The 18,194-nt window shown below is 43.3% G+C and overlaps 1 protein-coding gene across 1 annotated transcript in view; it reads right to left on the bottom strand.

The window, feature by feature from the left end:
- Positions 1–17,983, bottom strand: part of CAST (calpastatin) — a 229,087-nt gene extending 211,104 nt beyond the window's left edge. Inside the window, exon 1 of the mRNA XM_069752042.1 lies at positions 17,880–17,983. The gene's annotated coding sequence lies outside the window, so the exon portion shown is untranslated. The remainder of the gene's footprint in view (positions 1–17,879) is intronic.
- Between the last annotated feature and the right edge of the window lie 211 nt (positions 17,984–18,194).

The following is an 18,194-nucleotide window of genomic DNA, read 5'->3' as shown; positions in this document are numbered from 1 at the left end:
GGTGATTAACAGTTTATCGGCCTCGTCTCCCCCTGTGATTAAGTTGGTGAGGGAGCTGGTTTTCAGGTGCTTGGAGCTGAATGCTTGTATTTCGGCGGTTCATGTACCAGGTGTCCAGAATTCAATTGCGGATGCGTTGTCTCGTTTTCAGTGGGAGCGTTTTTTCGGGAATTGGCGCCGGACGCGGCGATCTTGGGAGAGGAATGCCCTTTGCATCTATGGAACGTGATTATGGACAAGCGGGCCGGTTGATTCAGGAGTCTGTTACGAGCCAAACCTGGTCATCATATGAAGCCTCGTGGTGGGTATGGCAAAGTTGGGTGTCTTGTTGGGGCCATTTGGTGTCCGAAGAAGATAGGATGTCGGCGGTTTTATTTTTAATTGGCAAGGTGGCCGAGGTAGGTTGGTCAATTTCTAAAGTGAATAAATTTGTTGCTGGACTGGCTTTTGCTTTTAAGTTGCAGGGGTTGGCGGACACTACGAAACATTTTTTGGTTAGACAGGCACTAAGGGGTTTTAGGAGAGGTAATCAGACGCTTGACCGGCGCCGTCCCATTGCTTTCAGCCTTTTGGAATGGTTGGGCGGAGTTTTGGAGACTATTTGTGGTTCTAATTTTGAGTCGGCATTGTTTCGACTTGCTTTTTCTTTAGCATTTTTTGGGGAAATGCGTGTTGGTGAGCTTGTGTCAAGCTCCAGGTACAGGGCAGGGGGTTTGTTGGCAGAGGATGTGGATTTTTGGACGGGGGGTATCGTTTTTTGGATTCGGCGTTCGAAGACTGAGCAGTTTGGGAGAGGACAACGTGTGGTGTTGGGGAGGGTTAACGGGTCATTGATGTGCCCTAGAGGATGTCTGGAAGCGTATTGGCGATTGTGGTCAGGCAGAGCAGGCCCTTTGTTGTGTCACGCGGAGGGGTCATTTCTGTCTCGTTTTCAGTTTATTGCAGTATTGAAAAGGGGTTTGCAGGAGTTGGGCCTTTCCCCGGATTTGTTCGGGTCGCATTGCTTTAGGATCGGGGCTGCATCGGAAGCTGATAGTTTGGGTTTGGGCGCGGAGGACATACGGAGAATTGGCAGGTGGACTTCGGATCACTACTTTAAGTTACGTTTGTCATTAATTTCTAGGTGGCGTGTTATGATATTGTATTTGATTTGAGTGTTTCTTCGTGTATCTTGTTGCAGGTGGTTTCCCCTACTTAGCCTGGATCTTCAGACATTCGTTCGTTCATTGGGGGGCGCTGCGTGCTGATGTCAGGCCGGACGGTAGGTAACTGGGTTTTAGTAGGCGACAAGTGGTCATTCGTTGGTTGGGATTTAGGGGGATGGTTTGAAGCAGGGCCTTTCTGAATTTTCCAGTGCTGTTCGTTTGGATAGACAGCCTGACATTTTGATTGTGCATTTGGGGGGGAATGATTTGGGAGTACGGCCGGTCAGAGAATTAATCAGAGACATACGGTTCGATTTTTTGAGGCTGCGGGTATCGTTTCCTGGTGTGTTGATCGTGTGGTTGGATATTGTGCCTAGGAAGCGGTGGAGGGTAGCTAGATCTTTGAAGGGTATTAACAGAGCTAGGGTAAAGTTAAACAGGGCAGTATCAGGTTTCGTTTCCAGAAATGGGGGTATTAGCGTCAGGCATTTTGAATTGGAGTCGGGGGTTGGTAATTACTGGTTGGAGGATGGAGTTCATTTAAATGCGATTGGAATTGATTTGTGGACTTTGGCATTACAAGAAGGGGTGGAAAGGGCATTGGTGGCGTTGGGGCACTCACGAACCTGAGGTGGTCAGGACTGTTCGTGTGTGGTGGGGGGGTGGGGGTTCTTGGAGTTGATGCTGATTGGTAGGGGGAAGGAATTGGAACATAATTACAGGCAATTTAAAATGTTGTGGGGTTTGATCTGGCATTTTGGTATGGGCTCTGGACGGGTTTTTACCCTGGGAGCTGTTGGTGGTTTTTCTCTTCCCGGAACGGGATGTACGGCGCCCTCGAGCTGGTGATGTACGGCTGAGGGTAATATGGTGGTCGATCTTCTTTTGTGGGGTTTTGCCAGATCTTTTAGCTCCAAGAACCCTCCCCTCGAATTTATATATTGATTGTATTACTGTTTATATTATTTTTGTTAATAAAAGTTGGCCGCTGTGGTCAAAATATCCAAAAAGAATATAATTGGTTGTGTTTTTATTTAAGGAATGGGTTGGGACAGTGGGTCAGGGTTTGGCGGTTTAGGATTACACACGAAGGAAAAGACCGTACTCGGCATACGCGGTCAAGAGTTTTTCTCGGATAACAAAAGAAAGTCATGGCCGATTCTCAAGCTTCTGATAATAAAAAGTCACTGAAAAATGGACGGAACATGGATGGCACCTGAGTGCTGTCCGATTTTACACAGACCCATAAATTTGGCAGTGGCGAGTAATATCAGAGAGTTGGATCATAAGCAGACATGTCTCTGTGATTTTTTTTTTGCGGATCAATCAGTCTGCAAAAATACATGGACATGAGAACAGCTCCATAGACTATAATAGGTACGTATGTATCCAAATTGGTACAAGAAAAACTGTGGTGTGAGTGAGCCCCGACATACAGTGCATTTCCTGTTAATACAATGTAGATGTCATTTACAGCACTTTCAGGCTGAAATTACGCACACATTCTTGATTCAGCAGGAAGGAGAAGCGTATTTTTACACTTGTCGCTCTGGCTCAAAAACTTCATCAAAACTGACCGAAAAACTGCATAAGTGACCCCAGCCTTTTTCTGAAAATACAATGCTGGAGAAGCTGTTTTACCCCAGTGACACCATTAGTTAATGGATTAATTTATGAGTACAGTCAGGGTGGGGTCACACATAGCTTTGGGCACAAGTGTAGCTTGTGTGTGAGATAAGGCTGATAAGATATGGCTGCCGCCAGGGCTGCGTGTTCGGCTCACGCTGCTCTAGGTACTGAGCCCGAGGCTGTGTTCACATGTTGTGTCAGTGAGCGCAGCGTAAATCCACCCCAATATAATGACCCACGTACACTTGCCAATTATTGTCAGAATTCATTTGAATCTATGCAGTTGACATAATGTTTGCTAATAATGTGTGTAATAATGGATACATTAATGATAAATCATTATAATTGGTTATTGTGAACAAAATAGGAAATCAACAATAAAGCCATCAGGGTATGTGCCCACGATCAATAAAAAAGTATGAACGCTGCATACTTGTGCAGCATCCAACCCACACAAATACTGTGGTAAAAAACTCACCAAATACTCAATGTGTGCATGTGGCCTTAATCAGATGCTATGTGTTAAAAATCGGATTGTACTCGCGGAAACATGCATGACACTTGCATTACACTCGTCCGACTTTGCAGGAATAAGATCGGACCGATTTTAAAATCGCTAGTGTGACTCCGGGCCCAGGGTAAGTGTAGATAATGGGGCTGCCTGAGCGTGTTTTCTGCATAAGGACATATGCTTTGGGGGGAAAGCCAAATGGAGCATCTGAGTCACAGACATATTTTATCTGCTTGTTGTTCACTTGATTTAGCTGTTTCTCCCTCAAAGGCATTACAATAATCAGTGCGGTAGGCATATGGCCTTAAAAGAGTACTTCCATCTCCAAGATTCTATTCCAATATGTAGTAGGTATAATAATAATAATAGCAAATACCTTCAAATAAAAATGTGGTACAGTTCTCCTGATAACCTATTTCTATTACCGCCTGAGCAGGCCATTGCTTTAGCCTAGGTATCTATGGTTACAACCACTAGTAACAAACTAGCTGTCACTATAGGAGTGGTCATAACCATGGATTCCTAAGCTGCTGCAATGGCCTGCACATGAGGTAAGAGACATAAGTTATCAGGAGAACTATACTACAGTTCTAATGCTATTTGCTATTACTATTATTAATAATAATTACACCTACTACATATTGGCCTAGGACCTTGGAGATGGGAACACCCCTTTAAGTTTTTATGTGTTCTATTTGCAGGAGAATACATCACCCCTTAAACTGTCACTCTTACTACAGTGGAGGGATAGATACTATAAAACAGAAAGGGGTATATGTAGGTGTAATAATAATAATAGCAAATACCTCCTCTTAGAACTGTAGTATAGTTTTCCTGATAACCTATGTCTCTTAGCTCATGTTCAGGGCATTGCGGTAGCTTAGGTATCCATGGCTAACACCATTCATATAGTGACAATACGTTTGTTGTGAGTGGCCATAACCATAGATATCTAGGCTACTTCAATGGCAAGCACAGGAGGTGAGAGACATAGGTTATCAGGCGAACTGTACTACAGTTTAAATAGGAGGTATTGCTATTATTATTATTACACCTGCTACATATTAGAATAGGGCCTCGGAGATGGGAATACCCTTTAAGGTTTTATGTGTTCTTTTTGCAGGGGAATACATCACACCCTGTATTGGAACTCTTACTATAGTGGGGGATATCATGTGTTTAGCAAGTTAAATGATCTTTGTGCTTATTACAATGTTATTTAGGGCCCAGAACCTACTTGGGCTATGACTGGGAGGGCACGATAGTGATTACCTCCATATGCAAAATTAGCGTGATTTGCTAATGAAAAATGCTTTGTAATTTACTTATAATTTAGCCATAATATTCTGCTATTGGTTTCCCAGTTTCCATATTACAATACAGTTCAATGCTGGAAATAAGTGGTCATTTTTTGCATTATGAGGATTGTTAGATACTGGACTACCAGGCTTTCAGCAGCATCTTTGATCACATCATTTATTCTTCTGGTTTATATGATCTATGTGACTTCTCAGGAGTAACTCTAACCCAACCCACGCCTTTTCATTGGAAATGTGGCACTATGGGCATTAAATGTTAATTGTGACTTTATATGGAGTCATACAGAGAGTGAAATATGAATTATGAAGGCATATAAAGGTTTCATTCATTAGATAGCCGCCAGAAAAAAAATTGTGGCATGTTCCATCGTGTCCTATATGCTCCATGCATACGGCACCTGAGGCTGTACAGCAGCACACGGAGACCTTACACCTCAAGTTGTCAGAAGTGAAATTATACAAGAAAATCTAATTTGGGGCAAAGAGAAAAAAAAATGACAAGAATAGTGAAATCTTTCCCTTTACTCTAATTCTAGCATCTGCACTTTGTCATTGAATAGTGTGACCCATCATAAGGCAGTAAGTCTTGAAGCCCTGTAGCCTGGAGCAATCAGATTATATTTGACAAGATATAATTGCAGCTTTTCTGAACTTTAACATTGTTGTTTCTAACTATCAGGAAATACTGGAAGGTCCACTTCTTCACATGTCTCCATATTGACGATTCTTAAACATTCAGCTTGGTTTTAAGTTTTAAAAAATATGTGTTGTGTGATGAAACCGTCAGTTCAGATGGCTTCCAGATGTCCTTCTCTGGTTGCATCCACAGAGTGGCTGCTGGCCGGTGGAATGAGTTGGCAGTAGAGTGGTCAGCTGGTCGAGTCATTACCAGAAAAGTGAGGACAATGCCAAAATCTAACACCGGCAATAGAATCAGGGAAGAGTTAGAGTCGAGTTCAGAGGGTAAGGCAGAGACGAGAGGCAGAAGAATGATCAGAGAGGGTCATCCAAGGGTTTATTCATCATTAGGGCAAGTAGATCAAGGTAATGGTGGGCCACTGCTGATGGAAACTAAGAGTACATTAAAGAAGATGCACACCATTTGGCCACCAAACTTGAAGCCTGGCTTGATTACCAAAATTTTGTTTTACCAGAAGCTCAAAAAACTGTGTTTTATATCAGTTAAGTGAGCCATTGTGAGAATGAGACATTATCAGTGTGTTTTTGTTGGGTAAACCCCTGTGACATCACAAGTGGGTGTTAGTCAGGGAAGCTGCCGTGACATCACTACTTAGTTTCTTTCAAGCAACGGCTGTGACATCACACATGTGTGTTACACCTGTAAACATCATACAGAATAGTTGGATTTGGCTAATTGACATTAGTTTGGGCTTTAGAACAAGCATCGAGGGTTTTAGAAGCAGCGGGTATAAGTGACATATCATGTTAATCCTTTTATATACTATACTGTTTCCTTAAGAGAGCACATACTCAGCTACTGCCATAGTTTGCCGCAGTGGTCAGCTCTTACACTATAGTAAATTAGTTTTTTTGGACGTGTCACATCACTACCACCTGTCTTCATACCTATTAATGCCATCTTTAATGTGGCTCTATGGTGGAGTCAGTTCATCATTATACAGTGATCTCATTTGCACATTTGCTTTACCTTCTTTTGTACAGCAGCCACAATAAAAGCCTTGTTTTATGTTTATGACTTGAGATAGTTCATAAAAATATGATAGATGAGATTACAATCTCCAGCAAAACATGGAATTAGCAACCAATGACCATAAAATTGGATGGGACACCAAAAGTTCCCATACATCTTAAAGGGACACTGTCACCTGAATTTGGAGGGAACAATCTTCAGCCATGGAGGCGGGGTTTTGGGGTTTTTGATTCACCCTTTCCTTACCCGCTGGCTGCATGCTGGCTGCAATATTGGATTGAAGTTCATTCTGTGTCCTCCATAGGACACGCCTGCACAAGGCAAGATTGCACAGCGCAGGCATGTACTACGGAGGACAGAGAATGAACTTCAATCCAATATTGCAGCCAGCATGCAGCCAGCGGGTAAGGAAAGGGTGAATCAAAAACCCCAAAACCCCGCCTCCATGGCTGAAGATTGTTCCCTCCAAATTCAGGTGACAGTGTCCCTTTAAAGGGAACCTGTCATGTAAAATAACGCTACTAACCTGCAGAAATAGGGTTACTTTGCAGGTTAATAACGTTCTGACACTGTCTGACCGCAGCACTGAGAGAGCAAATAAACTTTATCCCCCTAGCAGCATTTGGCTTCCAGTCATAGCCGTGGTGCCGACATGAGTACAGTCTGTGGATAGAGAGTGGTGGCTGTAACAGCGCCCCTGGCCCTGACTGACAGCAGGTTCAGCATTAAGGCCGCTGTCAGTCAGTGACGGTACCACGCTTATAGCTGCCGCTCACCATACAAAGAGTAGTGACTGAAGCCATGCTGGCGCCATCCCTATGACTGGACACTGAACACTGCTGGGAGTAATACATTTAATTTCCTCCTGGCAGCGAGGCTCTCAACGCCGGCACCGTACAGTGTCAGAACGGTATTAATCTGCAGATTAACCCATATCTGCAGGCTAATAGCATTATTTTACATGATAGGTTCCCTTTAACCCCTTCATGACCCAGCCTATTTTGACCTTAATGACCTGGCCGTTTTTTGCAATTCTGACCAGTGTCCCTTTATGAGGTAATAACTCAGGAACGCTTCAACGGATCCTAGCGGTTCTGAGATTGTTTTTTCGTGACATATTGGGCTTCATGTTAGTGGTAAATTTAGGTCAATAAATTCTGCGTTTATTTGTGATAAAAACGGAAATTTGGCGAAAATTTTGAAAATTTCGCAATTTTCACATTTTGAATTTTTATTCTGTTAAACCAGAGAGTTATGTGACACAAAATAGTTAATAAATAACATTTCCCACATGTCTACTTTACACCAGCACAATTTTGGAAACAAAATTTTTTTTTGCTAGGAAGTTATAAGAGTTAAAATTTGACCAGCGATTTCTCATTTTTACAACGAAATTTACAAAACCATTTTTTTTAGGGACCACCTCACATTTGAAGTCAGTTTGAGGGGTCTATATGGCTGAAAATACCCAAAAGTGACACCATTCTAAAAAATGCACCCCTCAAGGTGCTCAAAACCACATTCAAGAAGTTTTTTAACCCTTCAGGTGCTTCACAGCAGCAGAAGCAACATGGAAGGAAAAAATGAACATTTAACTTTTTAGTCACAAAAATTATCTTTTAGCAACATTTTTTTTATTTTCCCAATGGTACAAGGAGAAACTGAACCACGAAAGTTGTTGTCCAATTTGTCCTGAGTACGCTGATACCTCATATGTGGGGGTAAACCACTGTTTGGGCGCACGGCAGGGCTTGGAAGGGAAGGAGCGCCATTTGACTTTTTGAATGAAAAATTGGCTCCACTCTTTAGCGGACACCATGTCACGTTTGGAGAGCCCCCGTGTGCCTAAAAATTGGAGCTCCCCCACACGTGACCCCATTTTGGAAACTAGACGCCCCAAGGAACTTATCTAGATGCATAGTGAGAACTTTGAACCCCCGGGGGCTTCACAAATTGATCCGTAAAAATGAAAAAGTACTTTTTTTTCACAAAAAAATTCTTTTAGCCTCAATTTTTTTCATTTTCACATGGGCAACAGGATAAAATGGATCCTAAAATTTGTTGGGCAATTTCTCATGAGTACACCGATACCTCACATGTGGGGGTAAACCACTGTTTGGGCACATGGTAAGGTTCGGAAGGGAAGGAGCGCCATTTGACTTTTTGAATGAAAAATTATCTCCATCGTTAGCGGACACCATGTCGTGTTTGGAGAGCCCCCGTGTGCCTAAACATTGGAGCTCCCCCACAAATGACCCCATTTTGGAAACTAGACCCCCCAAGGAACTTATCTAGATGCATATTGAGCACTTTAAACCCTCAGGTGCTTCACAAATTGATCTGTAAAAATGAAAAAGTACTTTTTTTTTTCACAAAAAAATTATTTTCGCCTCAGTTTTTCATTTTCACATGGGCAATAGGATAAAATGAATCCTAAAATTTGTTGGGCAATTTCTCCCGAGTACGCCGATACCTCATATGTGGGGGTAAACCACTGTTTGGGCACACGGCAGGGCTCGGAAGGGAAGGCGCGCCATTTGACTTTTTGAATGGAAAATTAGCTCCAATTGTTAGCGGACACCATGTCGCGTTTGGAGAGCCCCTGTGTGTCTATGCATTGGAGCTCCCCCACAAGTGACCCCATTTTGGAAACTAGACCCCCCAAGGAACTTATCTAGATGCATATTGAGCACTTTAAACCCCCAGGTGCTTCACAGAAGTTTATAATGCAGAGCCATGAAAATAAAAAATAATTTTTCTTTCCTCAAAAATGATTTTTAGCCTGGAATTTCCTATTTTGCCAAGGGTAATAGGAGAAATTGGACCGCAAATGTTGTTGTCCAGTTTGTCCTGAGTACGCTGATACCCCATATGTGGGGGTAAACCACTGTTTGGGCGCACGGCAGGGCTCGGAAGGGAAGGCACGCCAATTGGCTTTTTAAATGGAAAATTAACTCCAATCATTAGCGGACACCATGTCACGTTTGGAGAGCCCCTGTGTGCCTAAACATTGGAGATCCCCCACATATGACCCCATTTTGGAAACTAGACCCCCAAAGGAACTAATCTAGATGTGTGGTGAGGACTTTGAACTTCCAAGTGCTTCACAGAAGTTTATAACGCAGAGCCATGAAAATAAAATAAAAATTTTATTTTCTCTAAAATGATTTTTTAGCCTGCAATTTATTATTTTCCCAAGGGTAACAGGAGAAATTTGACCCCAAAAGTTGTTGTACAGTTTCTCCTGAGTACGCTGATACCCCATATGTGGGGGTAAACCACAGTTTGGGCACATGTCGGGGCTCAGAAGGGAAGTAGTGACTTTTGAAATGCAGACTTTGATGGAATGGTCTGCGGGCGTCACGTTGCGTTTGCAGAGCCCCTGGTGTGCCTAAACAGTAGAAACCCCCCACAAGTGACCCCATTTTGGAAACTAGACCCCGAAAGGAACTTATCTAGATGTGAGGTGAGCACTTTGAACCCCCAAGTGCTTCACAGAAGTTTATAACACAGAGCAGTGAAAATAATAAATACGTTTTCTTTCCTCAAAAATAATTTTTTAGCCCAGAATTTTTTATTTTCCCAAGGGTTACAGGAGAAATTGGACCCCAAAAGTTGTTGTCCAGTTTCTCCTGAGTACGCTGATACCCCATATGTGGGGGTAAACCACTGTTTGGGCACACGTCGGGGCTCAGAAGGGAAGTAGTGACTTTTGAAATGCAGACTTTGATGGAATGGTCTGCGGGCGTCACGTTGCGTTTGCAGAGCCCCTGGTGTGCCTAAACAGTAGAAACCCCCCACAAGTGACCCCATTTTGGAAACTAGACCCCCCCAAGGAACTTATCTAGATATGTGGTGAGCACTTTGAACCCCCAAGTGCTTCACAGACGTTTACAACGCAGAGCCGTGAAAATAAAAAATCATTTTTCTTTCCTCAAAAATGATGTTTTAGCAAGCAATTTTTTATTTTCTCAAGGGTAACAGGAGAAATTGGACCCTAGTAATTGTTGCCCAGTTTGTCCTGAGTACGCTGATACCCCATATGTGGGGGTAAACCACTGTTTGGGCACATGTCGGGGCTCGGAAGTCAAGTAGTGACGTTTTGAAATGCAGACTTTGATGGAATGGTCTGCGGGCGTCACGTTGCGTTTGCAGAGCCCCTGGTGTGCCTAAACAGTAGAAACCCCCCACAAGTGACCCCATTTTGGAAACTAGACCCCCCAAGGAACTTATCTAGATATGTGGTGAGCACTTTGAACCCCCAAGTGCTTCACAGACGTTTACAACGCAGAGCCGTGAAAATAAAAAATCATTTTTCTTTCCTCAAAAATGATGTTTTAGCAAGCAATTTTTTATTTTCTCAAGGGTAACAGGAGAAATTGGACCCCAGTAATTGTTGCCCAGTTTGTCCTGAGTACACTGATACCCCATATGTGGGGGTAAACCACTGTTTGGGCACACGTCGGGGCTCGGAAGGGAAGGAGCACCATTTGACTTTTTGAATAAAAGATTGGCTGGAATCAATGGTGGCGCCATGTTGCGTTTGGAGACCCCCTGATGTGCCTAAACAGTGGAAACCCCTCAATTCTAACGCCAACACACCCCTAACCCTTATCCCAACTGTAGCCGTAACCCTAACCACAACCCTAACCCCAACACACCCCTAACCCTAACCACAACCCTAATTCCAACCCAACCCTAACCCTAAGGCTATGTACCCACGTTGCGGATTCGTGTGAGATTTTTCCGCACCATTTTTGAAAAATCCGCGGGTAAAAGGCACTGCGTTTTACCTGCGGATTTACTGCGGATTTCACCTGCGGATTCCTATTGAGGAATAGGTGTAAAACGCTGCGGAATCCGCACAAAGAATTGACATGCTGCGGAAAATACAACGCAGCGTTTTCGTGCGGTATTTTCCGCACCATGGGCACAGCGGATTTGGTTTTCCATAGGTTTACATGGTACTGTAAACCTGATGGAACACTGCTGCGGATCCGCAGCGGCCAATCCGCTGCGGATCCGCAGCCAAATCCGCACCGTGTGCACATAGCCTAATTCTAAAGGTATGTGCACACGCTGCGGAAAACGCTGCGGATCCGCAGCAGTTTCCCATGAGTTTACATTTCAATGTAAACCTATGGGAAACAAAAATCGCTGTACACATGCTGCGGAAAAACTGCACGGAAACGCAGCGGTTTACATTCCGCAGCATGTCACTTCTTTCTGCGGATTCCACAGCGGTTTTACAACTGCTCCAATAGAAAATCGCAGTTGTAAAACCGCAGTGAAATGCGCAGAAAAACCGCGGTAAATCTGCCATAAATCCGCAGCGGTTTAGCACTGCGGATTTATCAAATCCGCTGCGGAAAAATCCGCAGAGGACCAGAATACGTGTGCACATATCGAAACCCTAACCCTAACCCTACCCCTAACCCTACCCCTAACCCTAACCCTACCCCTAACCCTACCCCTAACCCTACCCCTAACCCTACCCCTACCCCTACCCCTACCCCTAACCCTACCCCTAACCCTACCCCTAACCCTACCCCTACCCCTACCCCTACCCCTAGTTCTAACTCCAACCTTAGTGGAAAAAAAAAAAAATTCTTTATTTTATTATTGTCCCTATCTATGGGGGACAAATGGGGGGGGTCATTTACTGTTTTTTTATTTTGACCACTGTGATAGATTATATCACAGTGATCAAAATTCACATTGGAACGAATCTGCCGGCCGGCAGATTCGGCGGGCGCACTGCGCATGCGCCCGCCATTTTGGAACATTGCGGCGCTCGGGGAAGAAGACGGACGGACCCCGCCAGGATCGGTAAGTATAAGGGGGGGAGATCAGGGCACAGGGGGGGGAGATCAGGGCACGGGGGGGCGTCGGAGCACGGGGGGGGAGGGATCGGAGCATGGGGGAGAGTGATCGGTGTGCGGGCGGGTGGATCGGTGTGCAGGGGGGGTGGATCGGTGTGCAGGGGGGGTGGATCGGAGCACGGGGGGGGATCGGAGTGCGGGGGGGTTTGATTGGAGCACGGGGGGTGTGATTGGAGCACGGGGGGAGCGGACAGGAGGACGGGGGAGCGGAGCACAGGACGGAGGGGCCACAGATCGGGGGGCTGGGGGGGCGATCGGAGGAGTGGGGTGGGTGCACATTAGTGTGTCCAGCCATGGCCGATGATATTGCAGCATCGGCCATGGCTGGATTGTAATATTTCACCATTTTTTTAGGTGAAATATTACAAATCGCTCTGATTGGCAGTTTCACTTTCAACAGCCAATCAGAGCGATCGTAGCCACGAGGGGGTGAAGCCACCCCCCCTGGGCTAAACTACCACTCCCCCTGTCCCTGCAGATCGGGTGAAATGGGAGTTAACCCTTTCACCGGATCTGCAGGGACGCGATCTTTCTGTGACACAGCATATGCGTCACAGGTCGGATTGGCACCGACTTTCATGACGCATACGCTGTGTCACAGGTCGGGAAGGGGTTAATATTGGCTGTCAGCTATCTCTCCTGACTACCCATACACATGCTTTGTTGGCATTGTGGAGCCTGCATGTGGGAGACTGGAGTACACCACTCCCTGACATCTCTAGCTGGGGTTTATCTCCCCGGGAAGCAAAATGATTGTACATTGCAGTTCATTGTTTCAAGTGTCCGATCATTATCACCCATGAAAGCGAATGGGAAGTAAAGCGCAGTACTTGGCTGCAGGCACTAATCTATGTAAAGGGCTGCGGTGTTCTGCCCCATACATTGCTTATATTCGGTGGCTGCCAATTCAGATTTTAGCTGATCGTTGGGGGTGGCGAGTGTCGACCCCCCACTAATTTCATATTGACAACTTATCCCACAGATATTGTAAGTCATAAATATATTAATCCAGGACAACCTCTTTGAATTTAGATGAATGTCTACACCAGCAAAAAATTACTGCTCGGGGGCACCCACCTCCCACTTTAAACTGGATGGACCAATTCTGTCAGTTTTTACTAAGTTCACCTGGAAGACAATGATTGAGTACAGCCTGTTTGTAGATTGCATCAGTGCGCCTCGTTAGGACTCATTCCAATGTGTACATAGTCGCCTTCAGTAGATCCAGTATCACAGATTCACAGAAACATCTGGTCATTTATAAAAAAACTTTTAATTTCTCTGTCAATCACTATAAACATACAAGCAGCCTTACAAGATTTTATAGAAAGCTGAGGGTGTGGATGGGCGGGTTACCGGTAAAGAATATCTATATTGTCAGATAAGTATGTGACTCATGAGGCAATACTTCACTGCCTCTAAATATTTATTTGCCATGGCTATGGATTTTGAATGATTTTGTACAGCGGTGATATTACTGGTCTATATTTACAATTTTTATTTTTTACAATTACAGGTGCTTCTCACTAAATTAGAATATCATCAAAAAGTGAATTTATTTCAGTTCTTTAATACAAAACTTGAAACTCATATATTATATAGTCACTACAAACAGAGTGATCTATTTCAAGTGTTTATTTCTGTTAATGTTGATGATTATGGCTTACAGCCAATGAAAACCCAAAAGTCATTATCTCAGTAAATTAGAATAATTAACAGAAAACACCTGCAATGGCTTCCTAAGCATTTAAAAAGGTTCCTTAGTCTGTTTCTGTAGACTCCACAATCATGGGGAATACTACTGACTTGACAGATGTCCAGAAGGCAGTCATTGACACACTCCACAAGGAGGGTAACCCGCAAAAGGTCATTGCTAAAGAAGCTGGCTGTTCACAGAATGCTGGATCCAAGCATGTTAATGGAAAGTTGTGTAGAAGGAGGAAAAATGGTGGTAGAGAAAGGTACACAAACAACCGGGACAAACTCAGCCTTGAAAGGATTGTTAAGAAAAGGTAATTCAAAAATTTGGAGATTCACAAGGAGTGGACAGCTCTGGAGTCACTGCTTCAAGAGCCACCACACACAGACGTATCCAGGACATGGGCTACAAGTGTTCCTTGTGTCAAGCCACTCATGACCAAGAGACAACGCCAGAAGCGTCTTACCTGGGTCAAGGAGAAAAATAACTGGACTGTTGCTCAGTGGTCCAAGGTGTTGCTTTCAGATGAAAGTAAATTTTGCATTTAATTTGGAAATCAAGGTCCAGAGTCTGGAGGAAGAGTGGAGAGGCCACAATCCAAGCTGCTTGATGTCTAGTGTGAAGTCTCCACAATCAGTGATGGTTTGGGGAGCCATGTCATCTGCTGGTGTAGGTCCACTGTGTTTTATCAAGACCAAAGTCAGCGCAGCGGTCTACCAGGAAATTTTAGAGCACTTCATGCTTCCCTCTGCCGACAAGCTTTTTGGAGATGGAAATTTCATTCTCCAGCAGGACTTGGCACCTGTCCACACTGCCAAAAGTACCAATTCCTGGTTTAAAAAAACACTGTGCTTGATTGGCCAGCAAACTTGCCTGACCTTAACCCCATAGAGAATCTATGGGGTATTGTCAAGAGGAAGATGAGAGACGCCAGACCCAACAATGCAGATGAGCTGAAGGCTGCTATCAAAGCAACCTGGGCTTCCATAACACCTCAGCAGTGCCACAGGCTGATCGCCTCCATGCTATTCTGCATTGATACAGTAATTGATGTAAAAGGAGCCCAGACCAAGTATTGAGTGCATTTACTGAACATACATTTCAGCAGGCCAACATTTCGGATTTTAAAATCATTTTTCAAGCTGGTGTTATAAAGTATTCTAATTTACTGAGATAATGAGGTTTTCATTGGCTGTAAGCCATAATCATCAACATTAACAGAAATAAACACGTGAAATAGATCACTCTGTTTGTAATCACTCTATATAATATATGAGTTTCTCTTTTTGTATTGAAGAACCGAAATAAATTAACTTTTTGATGTTATTCGGCTCAGTGGTTAGCACAGCAGCCTTGCAGCGCCGGAGTCCTGGGTTCTAATCCCACCTTGTATAACATCTGCAAGGAGTTTGTATGTTCTCCCCGTGTTTGCGTGGGTTTCCTCCGGGTTCTCCGGTTTCCTCCCACATTCCAAAGACATACTGATAGGGAATTTAGATTGTGAGCCCCATCAGGAACAGCGATGACAATGTGTGCAAAACTGTAAAGCGCTGCAGAATATGTTAGCGCTATACAAAAATAAAGATTATTATTATTATTCTAATTTAGCGAGAAGCACTTGTATATACCAGCATAAACTGGGTCAGTAAAAGATTAATGGTAATGCCATAAGCACAACAGTATCCATGGAAAGGCTTGTAACCACAGGGCCATTATTAATTCCTTAGACTCTGCAGGTCAGTTGGCTGTGTGCATTCTGTGCTGTCATGTCAACCATTGCAATGACTTTGTGCAAATACTGTCAATTCTATTGCACATGCAGTAGAGATTCATCTTGAGTATTTTGTACTAGAAGAAGCCTTTGGGCTCTGTGTGTTGCCCTTAGATCCTACCATGAAGCACTCTCCTGTCTGTGGTTTTGCACGTACAGCTGCTGACCATAGGTTGTGTTAGTGGTCGGCTTCCCACTGATGCATGGGTGCACAAGAAGAAATGAGAGGATCCATTGCACTAAGTGCAAAGAATTTTCAGAAATGTAGTTTGCCAAAAATTAATGCAACCATGTGAATGCTCGTGTTATTCCCAATGAAAAATGGAAGAGAGGGTCAAAGGTCAAAAAAGGTAGAATATGTAAATTATAAAAATTACACAAGTTTTGATTTGTGCACTCCTCCTCCCATCAGTCTAAGGTTGTTTGTAATTGCTGGATCCTACCTGTCCTCCCCTTAGTGACCGGGCCAAATTTTTCAAATATGACCAATGTCACTTTATGTGGTAATAAATCTAGAACGCTTCAACAGATTTCATTCGTTTTGCGATTTTTTTTTTTTTGGGTGACACATTGTACATTGTGGTAATAGTAAATTTATGTTGCTACTTTCTGCTTTTAATTATACAAATAATCAGAAATTTGTCAGAAATTTCAAAAAATTAGCAATGTTCAAACTTTGAATGATTATCCCTTTAATCCAGACCATTATACCACATAAAATAGACATTAAATTAGACCTCCAAGAAAAGTCACCTTGCTATGGCTGGGGGGGCTCTCGTCAATTTGCTAATTTATGCGCTAAGTGCCTTCATTGTAATAATTATATTCTATATAGCAGTAATTCAGTCCACATTTCATATATTCAGTGTTTGCATACATCGTGTATTCTTTTATTTGTATATTATGCAGTCATAGCAGCTTGCCCCTGTTCACACTTGCTTTTATTCTATTCAGTGCAAAGAGGCTGTACGTCTCCTTAGCCCATAATCATTGCTTCCAGCGTAAAATGCCCCATATATGAGGCAGCCAAAGAATTAAGCAGCAATTTATAAAATGTTAGACATAGAGCGGTGCAGTCTTATACGCCACCTCCCTTATGGCTCTGTACAAAATGCAGCCAGAATCCAGCTATGTACATATGTCCAAAGGCAGCTTTCAGTATTGCCATATGGATCTGTGACACTTTGCACCATAAATTAGTGGGAATAAGCAATATGAACTTGTTTATAAATTCTAGGTCTGATATTATACATTCTGAATATTTCGGGAAATGTATATCTGCAACTAATAGAGAATAATAGGTTGGAGACCACTCTTTTACCCCCTATGATGATTCCTTAGGAACACAGTCAGAGGCTGCTGTCTGGCCATGTATCACAAGGTCATAATAGCCAAAAAAGCTCTACTGAAGCACTAAAGACACTTATCATGAAGGGGCTCAATCATTCTGAATATTTCGGGAAATGTATTTCTGCAACTAATAGAGAATAATAGGTTGGAGACCACTCTTTTACCCCCTATGATGATTCCTTAGGAACACAGTCAGAGGCTGCTGTCTGGCCATGTATCACAAGGTCATAATAGCCAAAAAAGCTCTACTGAAGCACTAAAGACACTTATCATGAAGGGGCTCAATCATTCTGAATATTTCGGGAAATGTATTTCTGCAACTAATAGAGAATAATAGGTTGGAGACCACTCTTTTACCCCCTATAATGATTCCTTAGGAACACAGTCAGAGGCTGCTGTCTGGCCATGTATCACAAGGTCATAATAGCCCAAAAAGCTCTACTGAAGCACTAAAGACACTTGTCATGAAGGGGCTCAATAATTCTGAGACTGCAGTAGTCATTTAAAGGGGCATTTTGTGTTGAACTTGGAGAAACCACTTGTCATATTAGTTGTGTTGAATTATTTACATTTCCTTGTTTCACTTGGAAACAGAATAAAGTTTGTACATTTTGCAATTACGGTAATCAAATTTCACTGGGAGTTGATTAAAAGTTTCACTTCAACTGCAATCTGGTTCACCCTAACCTCATATCATGCATTTTAATGACTGGTGGGAATTTGGGCTATTACTATTTGTATATGGTGATTACACAGTAGGTTTACCTGCAACCTCTGTTAACCCGCAGATAACAAGAATAGTTTGTGGCCATGAGAAACTCAGCCCTACTACATGTACCAAACTACCATTTGTTAGCCTGGGAGACGCTTAAGAAACCTAGCTTATAGCTTCGCTCCTTACCTCGCAGGCGGATTGTATAGAAGCAGCGTCTCCGAGTTGTCTGAAGAGTACAGTGATTGCAATGTTTTGTACAGTAATCCACCTAGAGATGCATTACTCATTTATTATGTAGAGACTTTCTGAAAGGTCGCTTAAAGGAAGGGTTTTATTTTTAGCCAATGAGACAAGCTGTTTGCTCTGCCTCTTGGCAGTATGAAGAAATACTTTCTTCAGTGCATAGAGTTAATACTTCATAGATTAGCCGTGTATGTAGTCAAGGATTACTACTCCCTGCAGATGCCGATGGCTTTTTCATATACAGTGTTACAACGTATC

Source organism: Ranitomeya imitator, chromosome 1 (assembly GCF_032444005.1).
Source record: "Ranitomeya imitator isolate aRanImi1 chromosome 1, aRanImi1.pri, whole genome shotgun sequence".
NCBI classification, from domain to species: Eukaryota; Metazoa; Chordata; class Amphibia; order Anura; family Dendrobatidae; genus Ranitomeya; species Ranitomeya imitator.
This window is presented reverse-complemented; position numbering and strand designations above follow the sequence as displayed.